Below are 25,955 nucleotides of genomic sequence, written 5' to 3' on the forward strand. Positions count from 1 at the left end.
TCTGACTTACTTAGTCGTCTTTTTATCTCCAGTCAAAAAGTTCCAGCCCCCTGGGTACATTTCTCAGTGGTCAGTTTGAATCAAGCTGGAGAAGCAGGATGGGCAGAAGCAAAAGCAAGGTTAGTTTCTAGTTCCCAGGAAGTTAAGTTTCTACAAATTCCTAAGAGCTGAGTCATTATAGTGGAGGACCTCGCAGCTATGTCCTTGGGCCTTCCTTGAGAAGACCTCTGTTCTTTTAGACCTTACTTTTTTCTCTGTATCCTCTCTCATTGCCCCCTTTGAGACTCCATATATATTTTAATTTGGGGTCTCATTATCAGTTTAGTGCTATAGGAGCCAGTAGTGCTTCATATAGAATTCATGCAGTGTAGTTATTTATTTATTTATTTATTTGTTGCAGTTTGACCGGGGCTGGGTTTGAACCCGCCACCCTCGGCATATGGGGCCGGCACCCTACTCACTGAGCCACAGGCGCCGCCCCAGTTTTTTATTTTTTATTGACATCTGTTCCCATTATCCAGCGTATAGCCCTGACTACTAGTGGGAGGAGAAAGGGGATAAATAATTAAGCAAACTCTGGTGATGGCTAGTACTACTCCCAGTAAGATTTTAAATTCTCTAAGAGTTGAAAACTAGTCTCTCCCACAGGTTTTGAGAGCTTTATGCGTTCCAAATTTGCACCCAAACGTTGGCCAATTCTGGTTTTTTCTTTACTGTGTGTCATATGACTTTTACTTGGTTATTAATTTGCAATACTAGCTCCAGGGCTTATAGTGACCCACAGAGAAATTTGTCTCCACCACTTTCTTTTGAGCCCGATATTTCTTTTGCTGCAGTCCTCACTGTTTCAGATGCCTACAGTCAGACATTTTCACCTTTCACCACGTTTCTGATCTGTCCTATAGTTTTTTCTCCCCCTTCCTTCTGCCTTCAGGCATTAAACTTTAGAGTCACCTGGTTGGGCTTTCTTTTTTTTTTTTTTTTTTTGAGAAAGAGCCTCAAGCTGTCACCCTGGGTAGAGGGCTGTGGTGTCACAGCTCACAGCAACCTCCAACTCCTGAGCTTAAGCGATTCTCCTACCTCAGCCTCCCAAGTAGCTGGGACTACAGGCGCCCACCACAACGCCTGGCTATTTTTTGGTTGTAGTTATCATTGTTGTTTTGCAGGCCTGGCCTGGATTCGAACCTGCCAGCTCTGGTGTATGTGGCTGGCGCCTTAGCCGCTTGAGCTATAGGTGCTGAGTCTGGGCTTTCTTATTTCCCTGGTCTGGACCAATATTCAGATTTTGGGGACCGTGACTCCTCTCAGTTCTTCTACCCAGGCCTTAATTGTACCATGGTGGGGGGCTCTGGGGTTGTAATACACATATGACTTTTCACCTTTTCTTGTGTCACATATTGAGTATTGTGTCTGATTATGAGTGCAGGCTCCCTTCTGGGTGCTTTTGCATTCATAAAAGCTATAAAAGAGTCACCTGTCATCCTATCTTAGTAGTGTGGGTGCACAGATCACATTCTTCCTCCCCCTTTCCCAAAGTCCAGTTAAGACAAGTCCCACGAGGAATTTCCTCCAGCTTTAGCCATGCGTTGACCAGTCAGCTCCTAGTATATGGTTGGTGCGGGGCATGTTGATTGCCTCAAGAGTTACCTTGTAGAGGTTAGCTTGATCTGTTTTTGCTTCCCATGGGGGAAGTGAAGCTCCCTTCAGCCTGCTGTGATGGATCAGGAGAGGATCCCTTCCACCTTTGCTGCTGTGGGTGTGGTCAGAATGCTGGTGTAGAGTCTCTTCCACATTGGTTTGAGGGGGACCAGGTTCCAACCCTTAACCAGATTTGGTCCCCTGAGAAAAAGTGCGTAGACATAAAAGACTAAACAACCTGGTTAATTATATAAGTGGAGATCTTCTTTGCTGCTCTTCTTAGGACTTCGAAATGCCTGTTTAATTCAGTCTCTCCCAGTTCTTTTAGGAGCCCCTGGGAAATGTGGAGGATTGGTGGAGGCCTGTTATTTTCTCATAAGGGGATTGCCCTGACCTCTTAGAAAGGGGTACATTTAATATTGAACAAGACCAGTGGCAAGGCCTGTATACATTTAAGCTTTGCTTCGTGGCAGAGTTTACCAATTCCTGCTTTTATGGCTCTGTTCATGTGCTCTCCTCTGCCTGGGCTTTGAGGCCTATGTGCCACATGTAGTTTACAGATGTTATTCAAGGCTTTGGCTATCATTTGCACTATCTCTGTTACAAAGATCAGTCCATTGTCAGATCCAATCCAGAGTGGCAACCTTAACCATGAGATGATTTCTCTGGGAATGCTTTTACTACTTCAGGAGCCCACTTTATCCTGGTAGGGAAGGCTTCCATCTATCCTGAGTATGTGTAGACTAAAATAGTACTGATTTCCTCCACATCTGGACAACTGGTATAGTCCATTTGCACACAGAATTTCAGGCAACAGGGATTGTTCCTGTTTAGCATTGTGTTGGTTGCATGTAGTACATTGGCAAGGGTGACCAAGAGGGGAATGTAGAAGTATCTCCCTAGAAGCCTCATCATTTTCTTTTGTCTCTGTCCTAAGTGTATGGCCTCGTGCATACTGCATCTATAACCAACTTTGGATTTTTACACAGTAAGCTTTGATATTTGGTGAGGTCTGAGTTGGTCAACCAAAGGTGCCCTTTGGTATTCATAAGAGTGACTATGTGTATGATACGTAGGCTCTCAAGTTTTGTCCCAAAGTCAACTTATCAGCCTCTTGTACCAGTGTGGCAGTGGCTATAAGAGTTCTTAGCGGGGGGACCATCCTTTCGAAACCCCCCTCAAGTTCCTTAGATAAGCAACTGGTTTTGCCCAGGATCCTACACTGTGGCTGAGCACTCCCCCAGCTGTTTTATTTTTTTCTGATGTGTACAGTTCAAAAGGCTTGGGTAGGTGAGGGAGGCCTAGTTCCAGGGTTGCCTGCAGTTTTTCCTTTAGCCCTTCAAAGGCTTTTTGGTTGGTCGGATTTCTACTTTATTGGCCCTTTCTCTCCCCCCTTTGTAGCTTCATACAATGGTTTGGCCAGTCTGTATATTTTAGAGTCTTTTCATAGAAATCCCCAGGGCTTTCATCTGGCTGCTGTATGACCTCAGCCACTTTGTGTATTTGTGGCTTTCTGGCTTTCCTACACTGACAGGGATGAAGCCAAGGTTGTGTCCAGGGTAAGAGAATGAGACCATTTAGCAGTCATCAACAAGTTCTGGATATTGAGGCTAGGGTTCACACAATGAGAATGTTAGTATTCTTATTTGCAGACATAGCATAGCTCTTAAGATAATACTTAGTTTAAAAGAGTCCCTACAGAACTGATCCAAAGTTTTGGGTAATTCAGGTGAATATCACTGAACATCAGCTGGGTGTGGAGCCACTTAGGAGGCTGCGTTGCAGCCACACCACTTACTGGGAAATTTTTATTCAGTTTCCAATTTCTCCTGAGGTATCTATATAGACAAAGCAGATAGTGTTCAGTACTGCACAAATTTTCTTCGTGTAGCCAACAGGTGACCTTTGTTGAGCATTAAGGCTTCAGAGCAAATATAACTATTGGATATAATTCTATATTCTTTGGCCAGTCTCTTAGTCCCATTTAAAAGATGAATTGAAACATCTGTGTCTCATTTTATGAGCTGGCATTGCAGACAAGGCTGGAATCTAATACAGGTGGGCCATAGTTTTTTGTTTTTGAACCACTTTTCTCTCTAATTTCTCACTTACTGAAAACAAATTATAGCACAACTCATTTAATTGCTAAAATAAACTGTACTTTCAGTATATTGGGTCTGATTATTTGCATGAAGTACAGCTGAATAATTATTAGCCATCTAGGTTTTTCTTCCTTTTAAAATTGGCTTTGCAGGAACCTAAGGAATCGTGGTTTAGACTTGAAAGCCTCTCATGAGCCCAGGTTTTATCTTTGCTATTAGATACCTATATGCATTGGGTAAATTCCCCTTCTCTTGAGGTCCCAAAGCAAATTGTGATTCCTGGACCTGTCAGAAAGTGACATTCTTTACTCACCATAGATCAGGAAATGTTACTGATGAGGAATCTGGCCAGTCTTTCCAAGGGCTTTTTTATTGGCCTTATAAAGTCAAACTTAATTCCTTAATGCAGTCTGAACACCTCTGAAGATGCTATTCCAGTGAAAGCCTTGGTAAAATAATCAGTGCCTTTCATTGTGTCCTACAGAACAAAATGGATTCTTACTGAACTTAATGCGTATAACTGTATTGTCAGAAATTAAAAATACTTACAAATGGTTTCCAAATTCTGGAGAAATCAAGGAGAGAGAAAAATAATGTTCAAATTTTGCTTATAAGTACATACATTGGTGAAAGTTACAAATAGCTTACAAGGTAGAAAATGGTTTTCTTGACTTCTGGAAAACAGAACACAGAATCACCAGTATTTTAAACAAAAAGTCATAACAAATCAGCTTGGTTTTATTTATTTATTTTTTTTAATTTTTTTATTTTTACATATACACGTGTTTATTAGGTTTCTATTTTTTTGCCTTCACAAAATTAAAAAGGCTTAAAATTTAATAACAAAAAACAATGTTTAAGGTAAGGACTAGAAACAAAAACCTTGTAAAGAACAAATGAACATAAATACATTCAGAAAAGGAATCAGACAATTGCTACATCGAAACATTAATAATAATGCAAAGAAAGTAACATGCACATTGTCAAATAAGAGTATGTCTATTATAGAATGCTTTGACTTTGAGATTCAATATGGAGTCATCAGTTAACTTCTTATTTTTTTTAAGTCTCAAAAAAATAGACAACTAATATTTATAAATAAAAGTAAAAGATAATTTTGAAAAACAGATCATGCCAAGTCTTACAGACAATAGAAAAAGAAGAAATACTTCAAAATCGTTCTACTTGATCTGGTTACACCAGATTTTTATAGATCTAAAAATTGTAGAAAATATTATAAAGGGGAAATTATAAACATATGTCACTTATAAATGAGGATGCAATATCCTAAACAATATATTAGCAAGTTGAATTAAAAATTAATGTTCAAGTAATGTACTTTGGTCACATAAAATCCAATTTATGTGGGAATTAGTCACTATTTTCTTTTCTTTTCTCTTTTTTTTTTTTCTTCTTTTCCTTTCCCTTATCCCTTTCCTCCTTCTCTGTCTGATCTCCCCTTCCCCCAAGCCCCACCGTGTCATTAATTGTCTTCATATCAAAATTGAATACGTAGGATTCATACTTCTCCATTCCTGTGATGCTTCACTAAAAATAATGTGTTCCACTTCCATCCAGGTTAGTACAAATGCTGCAAAATCTCCATTTCTTTTTATGGCTGAATAATATTCCATGGTATACATTTACCAGAGCTTACCAATCCATTCCTGGGCTGAAGGACATTTAGGTTGTTTCCACATTTTGGCAATTGTAAATTGGGCTGCGATAAACAGCCTAGTACAAGTGTCTTTATAATAAAAGGTTTTTTTTCCTTCTGGATAGATGCCCAGTAATGGGATTGCAGGATCAAACTGGAGGTCTAGGTTGAGTTCTTTGAGGTTTCTCCATACTTCCTTCCAAAAAGGTTGTATCAGTTTGCAGTCCCACCAGCAGTAAAAGTGTTCCTTTCTCTCCACATCCACGCCAGCACCTGCAGTTTTGAGATTTTGTGATATAGGCCATTCTCGCTGGGGTTAGGTGATATCTCAAGGTGTTTTAATTTGCATTTCTCTAATAATTAGGGATGATGAGCATTTTTTCATATGTTTGCTGGCCATTTGTCTGTCGTCTTTAGAGAAGATTCTATTTATCTCTCTTCCCCATTGAGGTATGGGATTGTTTTTTTTTCTTGTGGATTAATTGAAGTTCTGTATAGATCCTGGTTGTTAAGTGTTTGTCTGATTCAAAATATGCAAATATCTTTCCCATTGGGTAGGTTGTTTATTTCCTTTGGTTGTTACCTCCTCGGTTGTACGGAAGCTTTTCAGTTTAATTAAATCCTTTTTGTTTATTATTGCTGTTGTTGCTATTGCCATGGCAGTCTTCCTCATAAAGTCTTTCCCCAAGCTGATATATTCCAGTGTTTTTCCTATGCTTTCTTTGAGGATTTTTATTGTTTCATGCCTTAAATTTAAGTCCTTTATCCATGTTGAATCAATTTTTGTGAGTGGAGAAAGGTATGGGTCCAGTTTCAGTCTTTTACATGTGGATATCCAGTTCTCCCAGCACCATTTATTGAATAGGCAATCTTTCCCCCAGTGGATGCCCTTGTTTGGTTTATCAAAGGTTAGGTGGCTGTAAGTTGTTGATTTCATTTCCTGGTTTTCTATTCGATTCCAAATGTCTATGTCTCTATTTTTGTGCCAGTACCATGCTGTCTTGACCACTATGGCCTTGTAATACAGCCTAAAATCTGGTATGGTGATACCCCCCACTTTGTTTTTATTACTAAGAACTGCCTTAGCTATACGCGGTTTTTTTTTTTTTTTTTTTTTTAATTTTGGCCGGGGCTGGGTTTGAACCCGCCACCTCCGGCATGCTATACGCGGTTTTTTATGGTTCCATACAAAATACAGAATCATTTTTTCCAAGACTTGAAAGTAGGATGTTGGTATTTTAATCGGATGGCGTTCAATCTGTAAATTGCTCTGGGAAGTAGAGACATTTTAATTACGTTGATTCTTCCCAGCCCTGAGCATGGTATGTTCTTCCATTTGTTAATGTCCTCTGCTATATCCTTTCTTAGGGTTTCATAATTTTCTTTATAGAGTTCCTTCACCTCTTTTGTGAGGTATATTCCTAAGTATTTCATTTTATTTGGGGCTATGGTAAAGGGAATTGAGTCCTTAATTAACCTCTCATCTTGGCTGTTGTTGGTGTATACAAAGGCAACTGACTTGTGGACATTGATTTTATATCCTGAGACATTACTGTATTTTTTGATGACTTCCAAGAGTCTTGTGGTTGAGTCTTTAGGGTTCTCTAAGTATAAGATCGTATCATCAGCAAAAAGGGAGAGTTTGACCTCCTCTGCTCCCATTTGGATGCCCTTTCTTTTCTTGTCTTGTCTAATTGTATTGGCTAGAACTTCCAGGACTATGTTGAATAGTAATGGTGACAGAGGACAACCTTGTCTGGTTCCAGTTCTAAGAGGAAAAGCTTTCAGTTTTACTCCACATTCAGTAAAATATTAGCTGTGGGTTTGTCGTAGATAGCTTTGATCAGTTTAAGAAATATGCCACTTATACCTATAATCCTCAGTGTTCTAATTAAAAAAGGATGCTGGATTTTATCGAATACTTTTTCTGTATCTATTGAGAGGATCATATAGTCTTTGGTTTTGCTTCTGTCGATATGGTGAATAATGTTTATAGACTTGTGTATATTAAACCAGCCTTGCATCCCTGGTATGAAACCTACTTGATGATGATGTATGACTTTTTTGATGATAAGCTGTAATGTATTGGCTAAGATTTTGTTGAGAATTTTTGCATCTATATTCATTAGTGAAATTGGTCTGAAATTCTCCTTTTTAGTTGAGTCTTTTCCTGGTTTTGGTATCAGGGTGATGTTTGCTTCCTAGAACTTGAGTCCATGTAACTGATTTCTGTTCTGTTTGAAGTTAGGTTAGCAATACTCATGGACACGTTAGCTTTCTTTTTTTTTTTTTTTTGTTGCAGTTTGGCCGGGGCTGGGTTTGAACCCGCCACCCTCGGCATATGGGGCCGGCGCCCTACCCGCTGAGCCACAGGCGCCGCCCGACACGTTAGCTTTCTAATTAAAGTCCTGGAAGTTTGCTTTTAGCTTGATGGTATTTAATCTCCAAAATCATCAGAAATTTGAATTGGGGAGAACTTGCCAGCCTTTTCTACTACTTTGTCTTGAAGGATAAACTTTGAATTTAGCTAGTTACAAAAGCAATTTCTGAGATAAATTGAAATTATTACTGACAACATACACTAAAACAGACCAATATTTTATAATGTTAGAACATATATATAACATAATCCTTAGCAAATTAACCACCATTTCGTATTTGACAATACTTCTATACATTTTTAACATATCAAATAAGCCTAATATGTCTTTCTCAGACTTACAGTGGTCTTAATATTTCAAAAAGACCAAATTTAGAGTTATGATTTTGGAAGGTTTGTCAAATATCAAAGGCTTAAGAAATTTATTGAAGCAGGATTACAAGCCAAAAGATTCTAAAGGCAATACATAGTCAAGTGGATCACATGCAAATCCCTTCACAAATTTTCTTTTATGAGCTTTACTCAGCCTGCACAGACAATTTACAAACATTCTAAACCTTCTGGTTTGCCCTGCCTTTTATTTTCTTAAATAACCATTCTGTTTTAGGACAAATTTAGCAAACACGATCTTTCTTGCACAATGCCATTTTCCTTTCTGTCTAATTTTTCTTACACTCAAAAAACCACTTTTTCACAAAATAGGATCACAGTTTATTATGAAGTTAATTATTCACTTGGCTAAACTGATAATTAGGTTTAAAATGCAAGAATTTTATCCTTTGACAAAGACTCAAGTTTCCCAAACAATCTAAACAACCAAATTATTACATTTTACAAATGAGAGACATTTTATGGAATATAACATGAGTTTAAGGTTTTAAGTTACTGAAACATGTTCTAGAAACCACAACATAGACATTATTTCTGATGTCTTTTCATTGTCTCTGTAAGTCTCATATGGCCATGTGACATCAAAGATGGCTGCAAAGGACAGGACCTGTGTCCTTAATTGATTTACCAGGTGCAGAGTTCAAGACAGAAAGCAGGAAACCAGAACATACAGTTTCTCTCAGAATAGCCAGGGGGCAAAGTTGGAGCAGGGAAAAAGGGGACATGTAGGCTAGACTGTGCCTTGTAGATGCTGGCCTAAGTATGGGGAACATGTCCCTTAGGCCCCGCAATAGCTACTTCTCTAGAATTCAGAGGCTCAAAATCAAGAACATAAGCTCACAGTCGAATTTAGCAGATTTAGAAATATTACAGAGGTAGCAGTTTTATAATCTTCCAACATTTGAACTTTAATAATAGGTTTAAAGCCAGTATTATCTCAAAGGATACCACAATCACCTGAACAACAAGGCATTTGAGTCATTTCTTCGCACAAAGTTCTTAGTCTCCCTGGAGACATAGTTATGCATAGTCTCCTGTAAACCCTTTACATAGTTCCCAACGGGGTGGGCTTCCCCTGTGTGTTTCCCATTTCATTCCCTCAGACAAACCACAAACATGTCACAAATGGGGTAAAAACAGGGCCACAGATAGGGTAAAAATGGGGATATGGACAGGGGCCAGTCACACAATTGTTTTGCCCTGTGAAGGAGGTCTGGGGGCTGATGCACTCAACAAACACAATTCCAACCTATTTCCTAATCCGGGTAGCTTTGATTTCCCACTCAAACTGTCACTTAGCCATAGGAGGTGTCACATGGTACCATGGTTTGGAACCAACACTTGCCTCGGCCTCGTGAGGGGAAGTGGGAACCCCACCCTTGGTGTCTGTCTCAGTCACACCACACGTGTACACTCTTTTATTCCTCTCACTCTTTTCTGCTGGTGATCTAACACCTAGGAGTTGAATAGACCCCTCTTTCACTCAAATACAGTGGGCCCTGACTGGTCCTATCTTGCCTCAGACATCTCCCAGTGCAGGTGCCAGTTCCTGTGTACCAATTCCTCCTAGTGTTTGACCCCTTGAAGAGCCACTAAGGAGGCTCTTTCTCCCCTCAGTTGTGGTGTCCACACAGGGAGGCAAAGCTGCTGTCCCTGGAGCACTCAGTGGTTCACGTTGCCCAGGCTGATTGATCACCCATGGGTATCCAGAGGGTTGGTGGGAACTACCAGGTGCATCTGAGCCTGTTCTCTCCTCGGGTGGTTTTGTTTCCTGGTCAGGGAACCAGAAATGTTTTAGGAAGACAAGGCCCAATGGAGAAAATGAACACCTAAACACTGTGTTCAAAAGAAGATAGGGTTTATTCCAGCCAGTGGAGTAATAGCAGACCCAGAGTCCCAAAATGACCTCACTCAGTTTTTGATAAATCTTGGGAGTTTAGGGCTCTTTTGAAATTGACTATTTTTGAGAGTGTAATATTTAGCAAATTTGTGTTATTAAACCAAATATGGTCCAGGCAATTAAATTAGATATACGAGGTCTATTCATAGTTTTGCTATTTGAAATTTTATAAGACCAATTTAGAGCAATTTTAAGTTATTTTGTAAAAAGGGCCAGGGACAGTAGCTCATTCCTATAGTCCCAGCACTCTGGGAGGCTGAGGCGAGTGGATCAATTGCCTGAGCTCAGGTGTTTGAGACTAGTCTGAGCAAAGTCAGAGCTAATCCCTACTAAAAATAGAAAAAGCATAGCTGGGTGTTATGGTGGGCACCTATAATCCCAGCTACTTGGGAAGCTGGGAAAGCGGATTGCTTGAGCCCCAGAGTTGAGGTTGCTAATTAGCTATGATGCCATGGCACTCAAACCCAGGACAACTGAGACTCTGTCTCAAAAAATAAAAATAAAAGGGCGGCGCCTGTGGCTCAGTCGGTAGGGCGCCGGCCCCATATACCGAGGGTGGCGGGTTCAAACCCGGCCCTGGCCAAACTGCAACCAAAAAATAGCCGGGCGTTGTGGCGGGCGCCTGTAGTCCCAGCTACTTGGGAGGCTGAGGCAGGAGAATGGCTTGGGCCCAGGAGTTGGAGGTTGCTGTGAGCTGTGTGAGGCCACGGCACTCTACCGAGGGCCATAAAGTGAGACTCTGTCTCTACAAAAAAAAATAAAATAACATAAAAAAATAAAATAAAAATAAAAAAAGATAAAAAAGGAATTGGTAAGTTTCAGTCAGTGAGAGAAATTTTATTTTGGAATGGTCTCGTGAAGGAAATAATTAGTGACATGTTAAATTTTGAAATAGATGAACTTGGTTTTCTTTGGGAGAGAGTTTAACAAGTTGGTAATCTGATAGAGAATTTCAGGGTTTATACTTGAAGTTCTTAACATTTTCACATTTGAAGTATTGGGAAAGGACCTGAAAAAGAAAGTGAAAAGAAATTTGCAGATATAGAGGAGAAATTAATATATTAGAGTTCCTAAAAAGAAGGGACAACTTTTTATTTATTAGGAGTACGTAGGAGAGATTATATGGGTTAATGATAACAAGCAAATGGCAACGAAAGATGATCATGTATTTTCTTATTAGAATTCTGTAGTTCTTTGGTAGAAAAAGGTAGAAAGCTGAAGGAGCAAGGGGAATACTCTAGATTACAAGTGTTAATTCAGTTAATGAGAACATTTTCTTTTTATCATATGAATTGGCATTTAATATGGTCTAATTAATGTCATCTTTTAAAGTTATTCTTGGGCTGGGTGCGGTGGCTCACACCTGTATTCCTAGCACACTGGGAGGCCAAGGCAGGTGGATTGCTTGAGCTCATGAGTTTGAGACCAGCCTGAGAAAAAAGCGAGACCCCCATCTCTACTAAAAATAGAAAAAAAACACTTGAGGCAAGAGGATCAATTGAGCCCGAGTTAGAGGTTGCTATGAGCTTTGACGCCACAGCACTCTACCCAGGGGGACAACTTGAGACTCCAAAAAAAAAAAAAAAAAGTTATTCTTAGAGAATAAGTAAAAAATAAGAGAGGTGGGTAGATAGGTTAGAAATAACAGAGGCCTAAGAGCTGTCAAGAATACATTGAACCGGCTTTCGATTGTTTGGGTGCAAATTATCCTGAGCATGGCTCCCAGAAGGGTTCCTGAGAAATCAGTGATCAAGATGCCTGGTAAATTACATGTTTCCAAGAAAAAGGCTCAGCTTGTTAAAAAGAAATTCAAAAAGAAAAACTGATGATGATGAAGAATTGTCAGAAAAAAAGGTCAGAAACACGGGAAAAAAATAAAAGTCACCCAAAGCATCTGTCTTCTGAAGGACAAAGCATACTAATATAAAACAGGTAGCACCCAACTAAAGAAAAACCTGGCAACCACTTTCAAAGAGTAGCAGAGAGCATTTGCAAACAATAATGGAATTGGTCATAATAACAATTTTGAGTAATAGTAGAGAAAAAGAAGAAATACAGTATCATCTCAACTTACTGAAAAAATGATTGCTACAACTTTGTGAAACCCTGAATGTCCCTCCTGAAAAGCTGAACGATTTAACTCATGTGTCAAGTCTACTGGATTTGGAACGGGCAGGGGAGCAAGCTAATAAAGAAGGTCTGGCATTATTGCAGGAAGAAGTAGAAAAAATGGTAGAGACTGCAGAATTGATGACTGAGAATATTCAGAGCGTAAAGAACAAAATTGAAATTCTGGAAAGTGAGGTAGAAGACGAAGAGAAGATACTAAAACAAGTGCTTCAAATGGATAGTAGTAGTGTACTCTCTCTTCTAGAACTTTCTCAGAAAAGTCTCAAAGCACCCACACTTCAGAAAGCAATTTTGACACTAATTCCAAACCAGAATGCTCTTCTAAAGGACTTGGATGTTCTTCATAATTCTTCCCAGATTAAGAACATGTTAGCATTCATTGAAGAAGCCTATAAGAACCTGGATGCCACCTGAAGAGTTTTTTCCTTAGATTGTCCTATATTAATGTTTATGATTTATAAAGCTATTAACCTATGATGATATTGCAGGGGTCCTCAAACTTTTTAAACAGGGGGCCAGTTTACTGTCCCTCAGACCGTTGGAGGGCTGGGCTATAGTTTAAAAAAAAAAAACAAAAACTATGAACATATTCCTATGCACACTGCACATATCTTTTTTGAAGTAAAAAAACAAAATGGGAACAAATACAATCACCGCCACATGATGCCCATGGGCCATAGTTAGAGGACCCCTGTTAGAGGGTGAGACTTCTGCAGGATTTATTATGCCGTGATACTCACTTTAAAATTAGCCTCTGTAGGTCTATCATTAGTATCTAGTGTAGTTCTGAAAACTCTTTTTAGCAGTTGTCAAATCTAGGAAATCAACATTTATATTGTTGTATCTGCAATTACTTGCCTAAAACCATTAAAAGAATGGTAGGCATGACCTAATAGTTTATAATGGTTAAATGGAACTCATTTATTGGTTAAATGTGGAATTGTGGTGTATAAATTATGCATAGTACCTAGTACGGAAAAGCATAGTTTGCTATTACTAACTCTGTAGCTGATGGGTTGCATTTTCTGCCTAATCATTTGGAAGTTGGAAAATCCTCACTTTTTACCTAGCTCCTTAGTTTTTTGTGAAGTAGTTAAGAATTGCCAGATTATGTTTAACTTAGGAGGTAGCACCAACATTTTATTTCTTTGGTAGGTAAATGAATAGATTTATTTTCTACTGTCATGAAAGCATATCTTTACTTAAGAAAATTATTTTAAAAGGAACTGTAGCACATTTATTTCCCTACATTGAAAAACACCCCCCCAAAAAAAACCCTTTCTTATAAACCTTTCTAAATGTATAAATAGCTTTTCTATATATGTGTGAATAAAGTGTCACTTAAATGTATAAAAAAAAGAATGCTTTGGACCATTTTTATTTGGAGTTAGGTGTCTAGAGGGTAATACTTGGAGAGGTGAGGGGGTCTACAATTCAACAATGACTGTTAACTTTATATAAAACATATGTTAGTATGTTGGATGAGGAGTTGAGTAGGAGAAATGGATTGATACAGACTGTGTCTAGGAAATTTTTAAAGATTTATATATATTTCCAAGCATTTTCCTCAAGGATTGAAAAAATTTTCAATTATGTTTAATGTACAGACAGAATTTTTTATTTAAAAAGTCATTTGAATATGTAAACCATTTGCTCTTTACACTGGAAGATTATTCTGTAGTATAAAAGAAAATGTTTTCGGTTTACAAAGTGAATACTCAGTGAATACTACTAAAGCAAGGGTTGGCAAACTTTTTCTATAAAGGACCAGAGAGCAAATAATTTAAATTTTGTGGGCCTTGTATGGTCTCATTATTCTTTGTGTGGTGTGGCGGTATGGTGTGGTTACTTGTGCCTGTAATCCCAGCACTTTGGGAAGCCTAGGTGGGTGTATTGCTAAACTCAGGAGTTCTAGACAGCCTGAGCAAGAGCAAGACATTGTCCCTAAAAATACCCATGAATTGTGGTGGGCACCTGTAGTCACAGCTACATGGGAGGCTGAAGCAAGAGGATTGTTTGAGCCCAGGAGTTTGAGGTTTCTATGAGCTATGAGACCACTGCCCTCTGCCGGGGTGACAAAGTGAGACTGTGTCTCAAATAAATAAATAAAAATGTTCAAACCACTCTTAGCTTATGGGTGATATAAAAACAGATTGTGGGCTACGTTTGGCATGTAGTCATAGTTTGTCTTCTCTAAAATATTTTTTCTCAAATGTTGGATTCTAAATTTGTATTATGTTTTAGATTATTATTAAAAATGTTAGAGGTTGCTAGAGGTAGCCAGGTGGATCTTATCTTGAGTTGAGATTTTTGTGCAGCTTGTTCAAAAATACTAGATTGTGAGAGTTTGTAGAGGAGATCGAGTTGAAGCAGCAAAGAAATCAAGGTTCAGTCAGGTCAAAGCCAAGATCACATGTTTATTGGAGCAGCAGCACATTTTCAAGAGTTGTGAGGACTGTCTGGTAGAAGGTAATAGTTATCTGCAGTATTCAAGTTCTTTTCCCATCTTTTTTTTTTTTTTTTGTATTTCCCAGGTAAGAACCTTGTTACTTTTAGCCCCCTAGTGTTCTAAGCCATTACTCCTTTTTAGTGGAAACTAACACTGAGCAGGATTGGATAGGGAAGAATCAAAACATCCATGTTTTATTCTGGCTTTTGTACTGACTTGTGTGACATTTGACTCCTTTGAACTTTACTTTCTTATCTGTAAGGTTTATGGGACTGACTAGATGATTTCTGAGTTGTCTTCCATCTTGAATTTTTTTATTTTGGGACTCTCACACATAAGCTTGATTTGTATTTGCTTCTCTTTTTGTACTATTGGCTTTGCTATCCACCTCAGTCTGTGCTCATTGATTTTTTTCTGTTTTGGCCAGAGCCAGGCTTGAACCCACCTCCCCTCCCCCAGTGTATGGGGCTTATGCCCTACTCCTTGAGCTACAGGCTCCACCCTGTGCTCATGATATTTTAACCCTCTGTTACTCTGGTATAACTGAACTCTTTCCCAAATGACTCTGAATTGAAATCTAAGGATGGGAATTCCTTTGACTCTGCCACTTATGTATCAGGAAGAAATGCTTCAACAAAACAAAGTAAAAACCCATTTTTTTCTACATGTCATATGTTTGAAAAACAAGACAGAATTGATTAGGAATGTATAGTTATTAGACACTTTTTTTGTACTAAAAGGACACTATAATAAGTTTGCTGATTCCAATCGTACTCATATGTTTAAAGCAGTATTAGAATAGATTTGTAACATGGATTACTGTATGTGTTTTAGGGATGGTTATAAGGACATTTTGTCTAACTTTGTTGCTGTTAAATTCTATCAACTTTTGTAACCGAAAAGTTTGATCTTTCAATTGATCACAGGAATGAAATTAACGTTAAATATTTTTCAAGATAGCTATCAGAGCAAACATTTAATTTTGCTCAATACTAGGCACACACACTAAGTCAGCATAGTATAAAGATTAATGCAGTTTACTGTGTCTCTTACTTTGTATCTATTTCTGGCAGATTTAAAAAAAAAGTTTACAGAACGTTATTTAAACTAAAATTCTTATAAATCCATGAATTAAAATTGATGAATTAATTAACTAATTAATTTATTAATTTATTTGAGGCTCACTCTGTTGTCCAGGTGAGGGTGTTCTGGCATCAGCCTAGCTCACAGCAACCTCAAACTCGTGGATTCAAGTGATACTCTTCCCTTAGCCTCTTGAGTAGCTGGGACTACAGGCACCCACCACAATGCCCAGCTGATTTTTCTTTTAGTAGAGGTAGATCTCGCTTTTGCTCATGCTAGTCTCAAACTCCTGAGCTCAGGTGATCCTTCCACTTTAGCCTCCAGAGTGCTAAGATTACAGGCGTGAGCTGCCATGCCTGGCCTTGTAAACTAAAATTCTTTTGAGCCAGACCCAACTTTTCTTTTGGATAGAAAGACCAGTCAATACTGTCTGAATTCGAGTGTATTGTGGGTTAGAATAAAAGATTGAGAGACCAAAAGGCAATATAAAAAACTTTAAGAGGTTGTATTCATCTCACTTTCTCAAGAGCTGATTAGGACTTACTGGGTCAAGCCCTGAATTAGTTTAGCAGGTGGCAAGTAAAGGAGATTGAAAAGTATGATTGTAAAACCATGAAGGATTGGAAGTAATTCTCAAGAGTTAGATACTGAAAGGCAGTGGTGGGTGTGCAACCTGAAGAATTCAACATGTGGGGTAATTTTTGTGTAAAAACTTTATGTATATATATAGCCTTGCTTTAAAATCCCCAATTTTAAATTAAAGAAATACTTACTGAAGGTTATTCTATAAATAATTATGCATAGAAAGTAGAATTTATATACTATCCAATCAATTTCCTATGTATAGTTTTTGTTACTTTATAGAACATTGAATAACTTAAAATTACCCAGTTTGTTAGGGACTAATTTGCTTTATGAATAATGAATAATTTGAAGTGTATTTATAATTTAAATAATTAAGTGGTTATTTGAAACAGTTTACTAATAAAAAATTGAGACATATTGAGAAACACCCAATTGAGTTAATCCACTATAATTATATGATTGCAGATGTTCTCCCACTCTGATGGGCAACTATTAGAGGTAGTGCTATCCAGCGCAATCAGCTCTCAATTGTCTGTGGTAATGGGAAACAACAATGCATGGATAATTCTAAAACAGAATATTTTATATAGTACATTCCTGTCATCTGCTATGGCCTGAGCATGTGCTTGGGCTCATGAGGGTGATGTGGGAGTGGGGGTTCAGGCTTGCAAAGGGGCTTGGCATCAGTATGATTATCTCAAGGTAATACAGGGTATCGTGTAAGAACCTGGGTTTGGCACTGTTTGGCTTGAGTGTCATGAGGGAAGCCTGCAGCATGCAAGACCAGCTTGGCAAAATCATTGAGAAGGATGGGGAAATTAATTGATAAGGAACCACGGGAGAAGAGATGAATAAGTCCTACACAATTGCAGTTGATTTTTTTTTTTTTGGTTAACTGGATCTGTAGCAAACAGTAATACCATTGATAGCAGTGTGCTTGGATTAGTTTTAGTCCACTTTACTAAGCGAACATTTTTTACTTGCCATAGGTGAGTACAGTTATTCAGACTTCTTAGTAAGGTTATTGTTATAAAACTAGTATCTTTATAAACTAGGATAAATTTGAAATACTTTCTTACTATTAAAATTCTTCCTAAGTACGAGTGTTGAACTTGTTCTTACAAGTTCATTCGACTTAATGAATTCCAGTATTATAATATGAAAGTATATTATGAAGGCAAAGGTAATGATTATTGAAAGTTGTGAATTTGATATAAGAAAACCATAATATTTATATTTTTATTGAAAAATACATTACATTAAAGAGCTTAAATTTCTCTCTCTTCTCTTCTCTCACTTTTTTTTTTTTTTTTTTTGAGACAGTCTTACTGTATTGCCCAGGTTAGAGTACCATGGCATCAGTCTAGCTCATAGCAACCTTAAACTCCTGGGTTCAAGTGATTCTCCTGCCTCAGCCTCCTGAGTAGCTGGGACTCCAGGCACCTGCCACAATATCTAGCTAATTTTTCTATTTTTAGTAGAGATGGGGTCTTGCTTTTGCTGAGGCTGGTTGAGCTCCTGAGCTCAAGGGATTCACTTGCCTTGGCCTCCCAGGGTATTACGATTACCGATGTGAGCCGCTGTGTCCCATCGAAGTTTCTCTTAAAATTGATGATTGGCTGTAAGCTAATGTATGTTGAAGCTGGGTGATAGGTATGGGTGGCTTTATTATATCATTCTTTCTAATACGAATGTACTTATGTTTTCTACAAGATGAAGCTATTTAAAAAATTGAAGTAGGTATTTGATGAAAATCTCAGAATCTGGGCAGTGCCTATGGCTCAAAGGAGTAGTGTGCCAGCCCCATATATTGAAGGTGGTGGGTTCAAACCTGGCTCTGGCCAAAAGCTGCAAAAAGAAAAAAAAGTAAACCTCAGAATTTCAGGAGAGATTTGGTCCAAAGACTAAATATTCTTCTCTTTATGGAATAGATTTAGTGTTTGCCATCAAGTTATTATTCAAACTCCACATAAAATGGTAGCCATTTTCTAAAGGTATATTAGATACTGTCCTTAGGAATTCTTTTTTTTTTTTTTTTGTGGTTTTTGGCCGGGGCTGGGTTTGAACCCGCCACCTCCGGCATATGGGACCGGCGCCCTACTCCTTGAGCCACAGGCACTGCCCTGTCCTTAGGAATTCTTACAGTTCAACCCAGTGTGGTAAGTTGGATGGCAAGAATGCAAGTACTCTTTGGTTTTCTTAACCTTTATTACTGTAGACATTTTTAAAAAGTTTGACTCCTAATATCTATACTTAGGGAATCAGGAAAAGCATTAATCTTGAATTAGCTCTTGTGAAAAGTTTGGAAACAATCGCTGTTTGAGAGTGAATAATATTAATAGACCAGCTAATTAGTCCTATCCTCTGGCTATTGTTGATAGTCAACCAGGGCAGTTTTTCCCTAAAGGGGAAATGTTCCCAATGTTCCCAGAGGGACAGTTGGCAATGTCAGACATTTTTGGTTGTAAAAGCCTGGGGTGGGGAGTGCTACAGTTTTCTACCTGGATGCTTCTCTATCCTATAATGCTCAGGACAGCACCCCACAACAAAGAATTACATTGGGCTCAAAATGTCAATAGCACTATTGTTGAGTAACCCTGCTCTAATTTTTCTTAACATTCTTTTAGAGTACACCACTAGAAACATCATATAGTGAAACTAAATTTTTTTGACTTTCCATAGATGTACACTCTAAAGTATTTTTTTTTTTTTTTTTTTTGAGACAGAGTCTCACTGTGCGCCCTCGGGAGAGTGGCATGGTGTCACAGCTCACACCAACCTCAAACTCTTGGGCTTAAGCGATTCTCTTGCCTCAGCCTCCTAAGTAGCTGGGACTATAGGTGCCCAGTACAACACCTGGCTATTTTTTGGTTGCAGTTGTCATTGTTTAGCTGGCCTGGGCCAGGCTTGAACCTGCCACCCTCGGTGTATGTGGCTGGTGACCTACTCACTGAGCTATGAGCACCGAGCCCACTCTTAAGAATTCTGTTTTTAAAACAAAATCTGGATATATACCTAGTAGAAGAATTGCAGGATTGAATGGTAGGTGTATTTTTAGATCCCTAAGTGATCTCCAAACATCTTTCCAAAAGGAATGTATTAGTTTGCATTCCCACCAGCAGTGCAAAAGTGTTCCCTTTTCTTCACACCAAGTGCCCATCAACCCATGAATGGATTAATAAATTGTGGTGTGTGCACACCATGGAATATTATTCAGCCTTAAGAAAATGGAGACTTTACCTCTTTCATGTTTACATGGATAGAGCTGGAACATATTCTTCTTAGTAAAGTATCTCAAGAATGGAAGAAAAAGTATCCAATGTACTCAGCCCTACTATGAAATCAATTTATAGCTTTCATATGAAAGCTATAACCCAACTATAGCCCAAGAAGGAGGAGAAAGAGAGGGAGAGGGGGGAGCGGTGGAGGGAGGGCAATTGGTGGGACCACACCTACGGTGCGTTTTTACAAGGGTACATTTTAAACTTACTAAGTGTAGAATATAAATGTCTTAACACAGTAACTAAGAAAAAGTGGTGAAGGCTATATTAACTTGTTTGATGAGAATATTTCAAATGGTATATAAAACCAGCACTTTACACCCCATGATTGCATTAATGTACACAGCTATGATTTAATAATAATAAAAAAAATCTGGCTTACACTGTATGGCCAGCAACATTAACTAGCAATTGCTCTACTCTCTAATGGGGAAGTAGTATACTACCAGAGACTGAACTGTGTTTTCCTCTGTTTCCAACAGACTCACATCCAACTTGTGCTAACAAAAAGAAGCTGGGAAAATTTTATTATTCCTTTTTTAAAAAAAAGTTAATATAAAATTATGGTAAAAAACGGAACCTGACCATTAGTAACACAGTTGGAATAATCTGCAGTGGTGATGGCAGCAGCGGGAGAAGTAGTTTAATTTAATTGATTTTCTGTAGCTGGTGGTTCTCTAGTCTCATCTGATGGAACCTGCCCATATTTTTAAAGGGATGGAGAAGCTGCTAGAGGTTTAGTTCTCCTGGCAGCAACCTGATGCAAATCAAGGATCTGGGGATCTTTGCACTCTTCTCAGATCTGAGTAGGGCATATTTTTGGAGGATGTCCAATGTTCATTCTTTTTTTTTTTTTTTTTTTTTTTTGTAGAGACAGAGTCTCACTTTATGGCCCTCCGTAGAGTGCTGTGGCCTCACACAGCTCACAGCAACCTCCAACTCCTGGGCTTAAGCAATTCTCTTGCCTCAGGTTCCCAAGTAGCTGGGACTACAGGCGCCTGCCACAACGCCCGGCTATTTTTTGGTTGCAGTTTGGCCGGGGCCGGGTTTGAACCTGCCACCCTCAGTATATGGGGCCGGCGCCTTACCGACTGAGCTACAGGCACATTCTTTTTTTTTTCAATTGTATTCATCCTTTTGGTTTATTTATTTTTTGCAGTTTTTTTTGGCTGGGGCTGGGTTTGAACCCGCCACCTCCGGCATATGGGGCCGGCTCCCTACTCCTTTAAGCCACAGGTGCCGCGCCCCCCCCCCCATGTTCAATCTTAAGTGTGACAAAAACTGACAAACAGAAAGCTTATGTGCTCAGTGAGAGCAGCATGTTTGTCTCCAAGAGACATTTCATTTTGAAGACATGTTATCACCCTTTTGCTGAAAGCACTGGTTCTCCTGCTGAAGCTTGCTAGGGATTATAGTGGGTTTCACTCACTTCAAAGCTTCTTTTATTCTCATAAGAATTTCATGAAGCCTTCTCACCAAGGGTACCCCCACTGTAATTTCCAGAAAGAAATAGAATTTTTAAATGCAGTTTTCCCAACTGGAGCAGCACATTGTATAGGAGGTATGAATTCTGACTACTAGTTCTTAGGTAGTCTAGATTTCCCATAGAGTCAAGTAATCAGCCAGATGAAACCCTGGAAATTCTGATGAGTGAGCTTGACTCAGCAGTTATGGACCATTTCCACATGAAAGATCGTGTTCCTGCAAAGGATGTCACTCGTCAGAGTGGAATTCGTGGCCTGATACCAGGTTCTGTCATTGATGCCACATTATTTAATCCTTGTGGGTTTGATGAATGGAATGAAATCAGATGGAACATACTGGACTATTCACATGACTCCAGAACCAGAATTTTCTTATGTTAGATTTGAAACAAACTTAAATCAGACCTCTTTTGATGACCTGATCAGGAAAGTTGTAGGAGTTTTCAAGCCAGAAAAATTTGTGACCACCTTCTTTGTTAATCAGAGTTCTAAATGTCCCACAGTGATTTCTTTGCTCCATAAGTTTGAAGGCTTTAAACGTTTTAATTCTCAGAGTGCTTTGTTCAATGATTACAATTTTGTTTTTACCAGTTTTTCTATGAAGTAACAACAGCAGAATTAAGAAAAATGTAGAAGGTGGTAGCTGTTCTCTAAATGTTAATTCTGGGGGTCATGCTTTCCAAAACCACCACCTTGTAGTTGCAGAAAGCCCTAGATGTAATGATAGTGTAATAATTTTTCTTGTTGTTTTTTTTTTTTTTGGCCTATAAACAACAGAAATTTATTTCTCACAGTTTTGGGGACTGGGAAGTCCAAGACCAAGTCACTGGCATATTCAGTGCCTGGTGAAGGCCCACTTCCTGGTTCACAGATGGCAACTTCTCACTGTGTCCTCACTTGGCAGAGGAGGCAAACAAGCTCCCCTGGGATTTTTTTTTTTGAGACAGAGTCTCACTCTGTCACCCTCGGTAGAGAGCCATAGTGTCATACCTCACAGCAACCTCAAACTCTTGGGCTTAAGTGATTCTCTTGCCTCAGGCTCCCAAGTAGCTGAGACTACAGGCTCCTGCCACATGCTTGGCTATTGTTTTTTTTTTTTTTTTTTTTTAAAGAGACGGGGGTCTCACTCTTGGTTAGGCTAGTCTCGAACTCCTGAGCTCAAGCAATCCACCCGCCTCAGCCTCCCAGGCATGAGCAACCATGCTCAGCTTAGTGTAATCATTTTGAATTGTATACTTTATTATATCAGTGCTTCCTGCTTTTCATCCTCCAGGAATTTATTAATTTTTTTGCCATGAACATTTGAAATTGAAATTCCAGTTTGTTAATAAAGTTGGAATTCTGTTGTGGTTGGTCAGGTTTACATTCATTCTTCTGTTTCATTTCTGAATAAGTTAAGTACATTTCTAAAAACCAAGGAGAATTCATGCTTCTCCATTCTTGTGATGCTTTACTAAGAATAATGTCTTCCACTTCCATCCAGGTTAATACGAAGGATGTAAAGTCTCCATTTTTTTTAATAGCTGAATAGTATTCCATGGTATGAATCCTATGTACTCAATCTTGATATGAGGACAATTAATGACAATTAAGTTTATGGGGGGGGGAAGCAGAAAGAGGGATGGAGGGAGGAGGGTGGGGCCTTAGTGTGTGTCACACTTTATGGGGGCAAGACATGATTGCAAGAGGGACTTTACCTAACAATTGCAATCAGTGTAACTAGCTTATTGTACCCTCAATGAATCCCCAACAATAAAGAAAAAAAAAAAAAAAAAACCAAGGAGAATAAAACAGTGTTGTAAGAGGATTACATTCTCTTGTAAACCTTTTATTGATCTGACAAAAATCAATCGCATAAAATGTAAGTGCCATATTTTGTTTTTTTTTTAAATTTGTAGGCCGAGCACAGTGGCTCATGCCTGTAATCCCAGCATTTGGGAGGCCAAGGCTGGTGGATTGCCTGAGCTCACAGGTTCGAGACCAGCCTGAGCCAGAGCAAGACCTTGTCTCTAAAATGGCTAGGCATTGTGGTGGATAGCTGTGGGAGGCTGAGGCAAGAGAATCACTTAAGCCTAGGAGTTTGAGGTTGCTGTGAGCTATGATGCCACAGCACTCTATCTGCCAAGGATGACAAAGTGAGACTCTGTCTCAAAAAAAAAAAAAATTGTAACATATTTGAAAAGCCTGAAAAATTTTCCTATCCTGTTTTTAATGATTCAGTATGACTCATTAAACTGTATGTAAAATGTGATTAATTTCCATTTCTCTAGAGTTAAAAATTAAGCAAATCACAGTATCATTACTAACATGAAAACTTCTCTTTTCTGTTATAGCTCCCCCAAAGCAGTTGAAAAGGAAAGAAGTTCTCATGATTTATCTAAACTGTACAGAAAAAGTTCAGAGACAAGTTTTTCTTGAAATACTTAAAATGATAATTTTGCTGCCATGGTTAGCTTTAATTTGACTTCATTTAGACACTTAACTAGCTCTGAAACATGCATATTCTGTTGGTTTTAGGATCTCATTGTTGGGGCTGGGCGAGGTGGCTCACGCCTGTAATCCTAGCACTCTAAGAGGCTGAGGTGGGTGGATTGCCTGAGCCCATAGGTTCAAGACCAGCCTGAACCAGAGCAAGACCTCATCTCTTTAAAAACAAAACAAACAAAAAAAAAGTTGGGTGTTGTGGCAGGCACCTGTAGTCCCTGGTACTTGGGACGCTAAGGCAAGAGAATTGCTTGAGCCCAAAAGTTTGAGGTTGCTATGAGCTATGACACCCCGACACTCTACTGAGGGCGACAAAGTAAGACTCTGACTCAAAAAAGATCACGTTGTTGTAGAGAAATAAGGTGCTTGGAATTTGGTTCAAGTTTACTTCATACTTTACCCAATTTAGAAAGATAAATGATTAGCCTTTAAATTTCTTATAGTGCTATTTAATAATGTCACCATCGCTGGTTATCATCTTTCCTTTTCATTGTTACTACCAGGTGGTTCTTTTACAAAGGAGAATTTGAAGTAGGATGGGGGAAGTTAAAAATGTCTTGTGTGGGCAGCACCTGTGGCTCAACTGAGTAGGGCACCAGCCCCATATGCCAGAGGTGGCGGGTTCCAACCCAGCCCCGGCAAAAACTGTAAAAAAAAAAAAAGTCTTGTGTGTAAATTGCTGCTTGAGCCAGGAGTGATAGTAAGTATTTACCCAACTATTTTGACTCTAATCCACAGGGAAAAAATGTGTTATGTTGTATTCAGTACATAATTAATACATGTATTTTGTGTATATAACAAATGTTTGAAAATACAATACTTTTCGTATTTGACATAATTGCTTTTCACATACCATGAGATTGCAACTTGGACTTTAAAAATACTGCTTTAGGCTCGGCGCCTGTAGCTCAAGCGGCTAAGGCGCCAGCCACATACACCTGAGCTGGCAGGTTCGAATCCAGCCTGGGCCCACCAAACAACAATGCCAACTACAACCAAAAACTAACTGGGCATTGTGGCAGATGCCTGTAGTCCCAGCTACTTGGGAGGCAGAGGCAGGAGAATCGCTTGAGCCCAGGAGTTGGAGGTTGCTGTGAGCTGTGATGTCACAGCACTCTACCCAGGGTGACAGCTTGAGGCTGTGTCTCAAAGAAAAAAAAATACTGCTTTAGTGTATGTATTAATCACCTGTGTATGTGAAGAAATTCACCCTCTGTTGGCAATTAGAAGACTGTAAGAACACATTGTTCTGTACTAAATTATGTCCTGTGTGAGCATTTAATAAATAATAAATATAATATATTTAATAACATACATATATACTACATATAATATATAAATAAGTAAATGAAATATTTTATAAGTATTGAGTTATGATAAAATATAAGAAGCTTTCCCAGAAAATGACTCTTTATTTTTAACATTATAGTTATATTTTGTCCCTCTTTTTTTTTTTTTTTTTAAATAAAAAGATGTTTAATGACTCAACTCCCATGCTCAGTGGTTAGGGCGCCGGCCACATACACGAGGCTGGCGGGTTTGAACCTGGCCTGGGCCTGCTAAACTACAACGACAGCTACAACAACAACAACAAAATAGCTGGGGCATTTTAGCAGGTGCCCGTAGTCCCAGCTACTTGGGAGGCTGAGGCAAGAGAATCGCTTAAGCCCAAGAGTTTGAAGTTGCTGTGAGCTGTGATGCAATAGCACTGTGCTAAGAGTGACATAATGAGACTGTCTCAAAAAAAAAAAAAAAGTTTTAACACTGGGAGAAATTATACTGATAGGTTACTTTTAATGTAACCAGATTTATCATTAGGGCTTTCTTTTTTGTGTGTGCTTTTTGGCCGGGGCTGGGACCCGCGTCCTATCCCTTTGAGCCCCAGGGGCCACCCCATTAGGGCTTTCTTAATCATTGTATTAGGCTAAATCTTAATGGAAAGGGAAAAGTTACCTTGCTTTATTGTAGGGGGTTGGCAAAGTTTTTTTTTTGTTTGTTTGTTTTTTTTTGGAGACAGAGTCTCACTACGTTGCCCTCCATAGAGTGGAGTGTTCTGGCGTCACAGCTGACAGCAACCTCAAACTCTTGTGCTTAAGTGATTCTCTTGCTTCAGCCTCCCAAGTAGCTGGGACTGCAGGTGCCTGCCACAATGCCCGGCTATTTTTGTTGTTGTTCTTGTTCAGTAGGCTGAGATGGGTTTGAACCCACCAGCCCTGGTGCATGTGGCTGGCGCCTTAACCACTGAGCTACAGGTGCTAAGCCCTAAGTTTTGTTTTTTTTTTTTAAAGAGGCCAGCTAATAAATATATTGGCCTTTGTGGACCATAACATCTGTTTTGGCTACTCCTCTCTGCCATTATAGTGTATCAGTAGCAATAGACGAGGAAGCAAGT

At 38.9% G+C, this 25,955-nt stretch overlaps 1 protein-coding gene and 2 pseudogenes across 17 annotated transcripts in view; all 3 read left to right on the forward strand.

Moving 5' to 3' along the window:
• The window catches only part of ABI2 (abl interactor 2), a 122,549-nt gene that overhangs the window by 50,696 nt on the left and 45,898 nt on the right, over positions 1 to 25,955 (forward strand). The window lies entirely within an intron of this gene.
• Positions 11,822 to 12,611, forward strand: LOC128589634 (centromere protein Q-like; annotated as a pseudogene).
• LOC128590412 (S-adenosylmethionine decarboxylase proenzyme-like) lies at positions 20,286 to 21,701 on the forward strand (annotated as a pseudogene).

This window comes from Nycticebus coucang, chromosome 7 (genome assembly GCF_027406575.1).
Source record: "Nycticebus coucang isolate mNycCou1 chromosome 7, mNycCou1.pri, whole genome shotgun sequence".
NCBI lineage: Eukaryota > Metazoa > Chordata > Mammalia > Primates > Lorisidae > Nycticebus > Nycticebus coucang.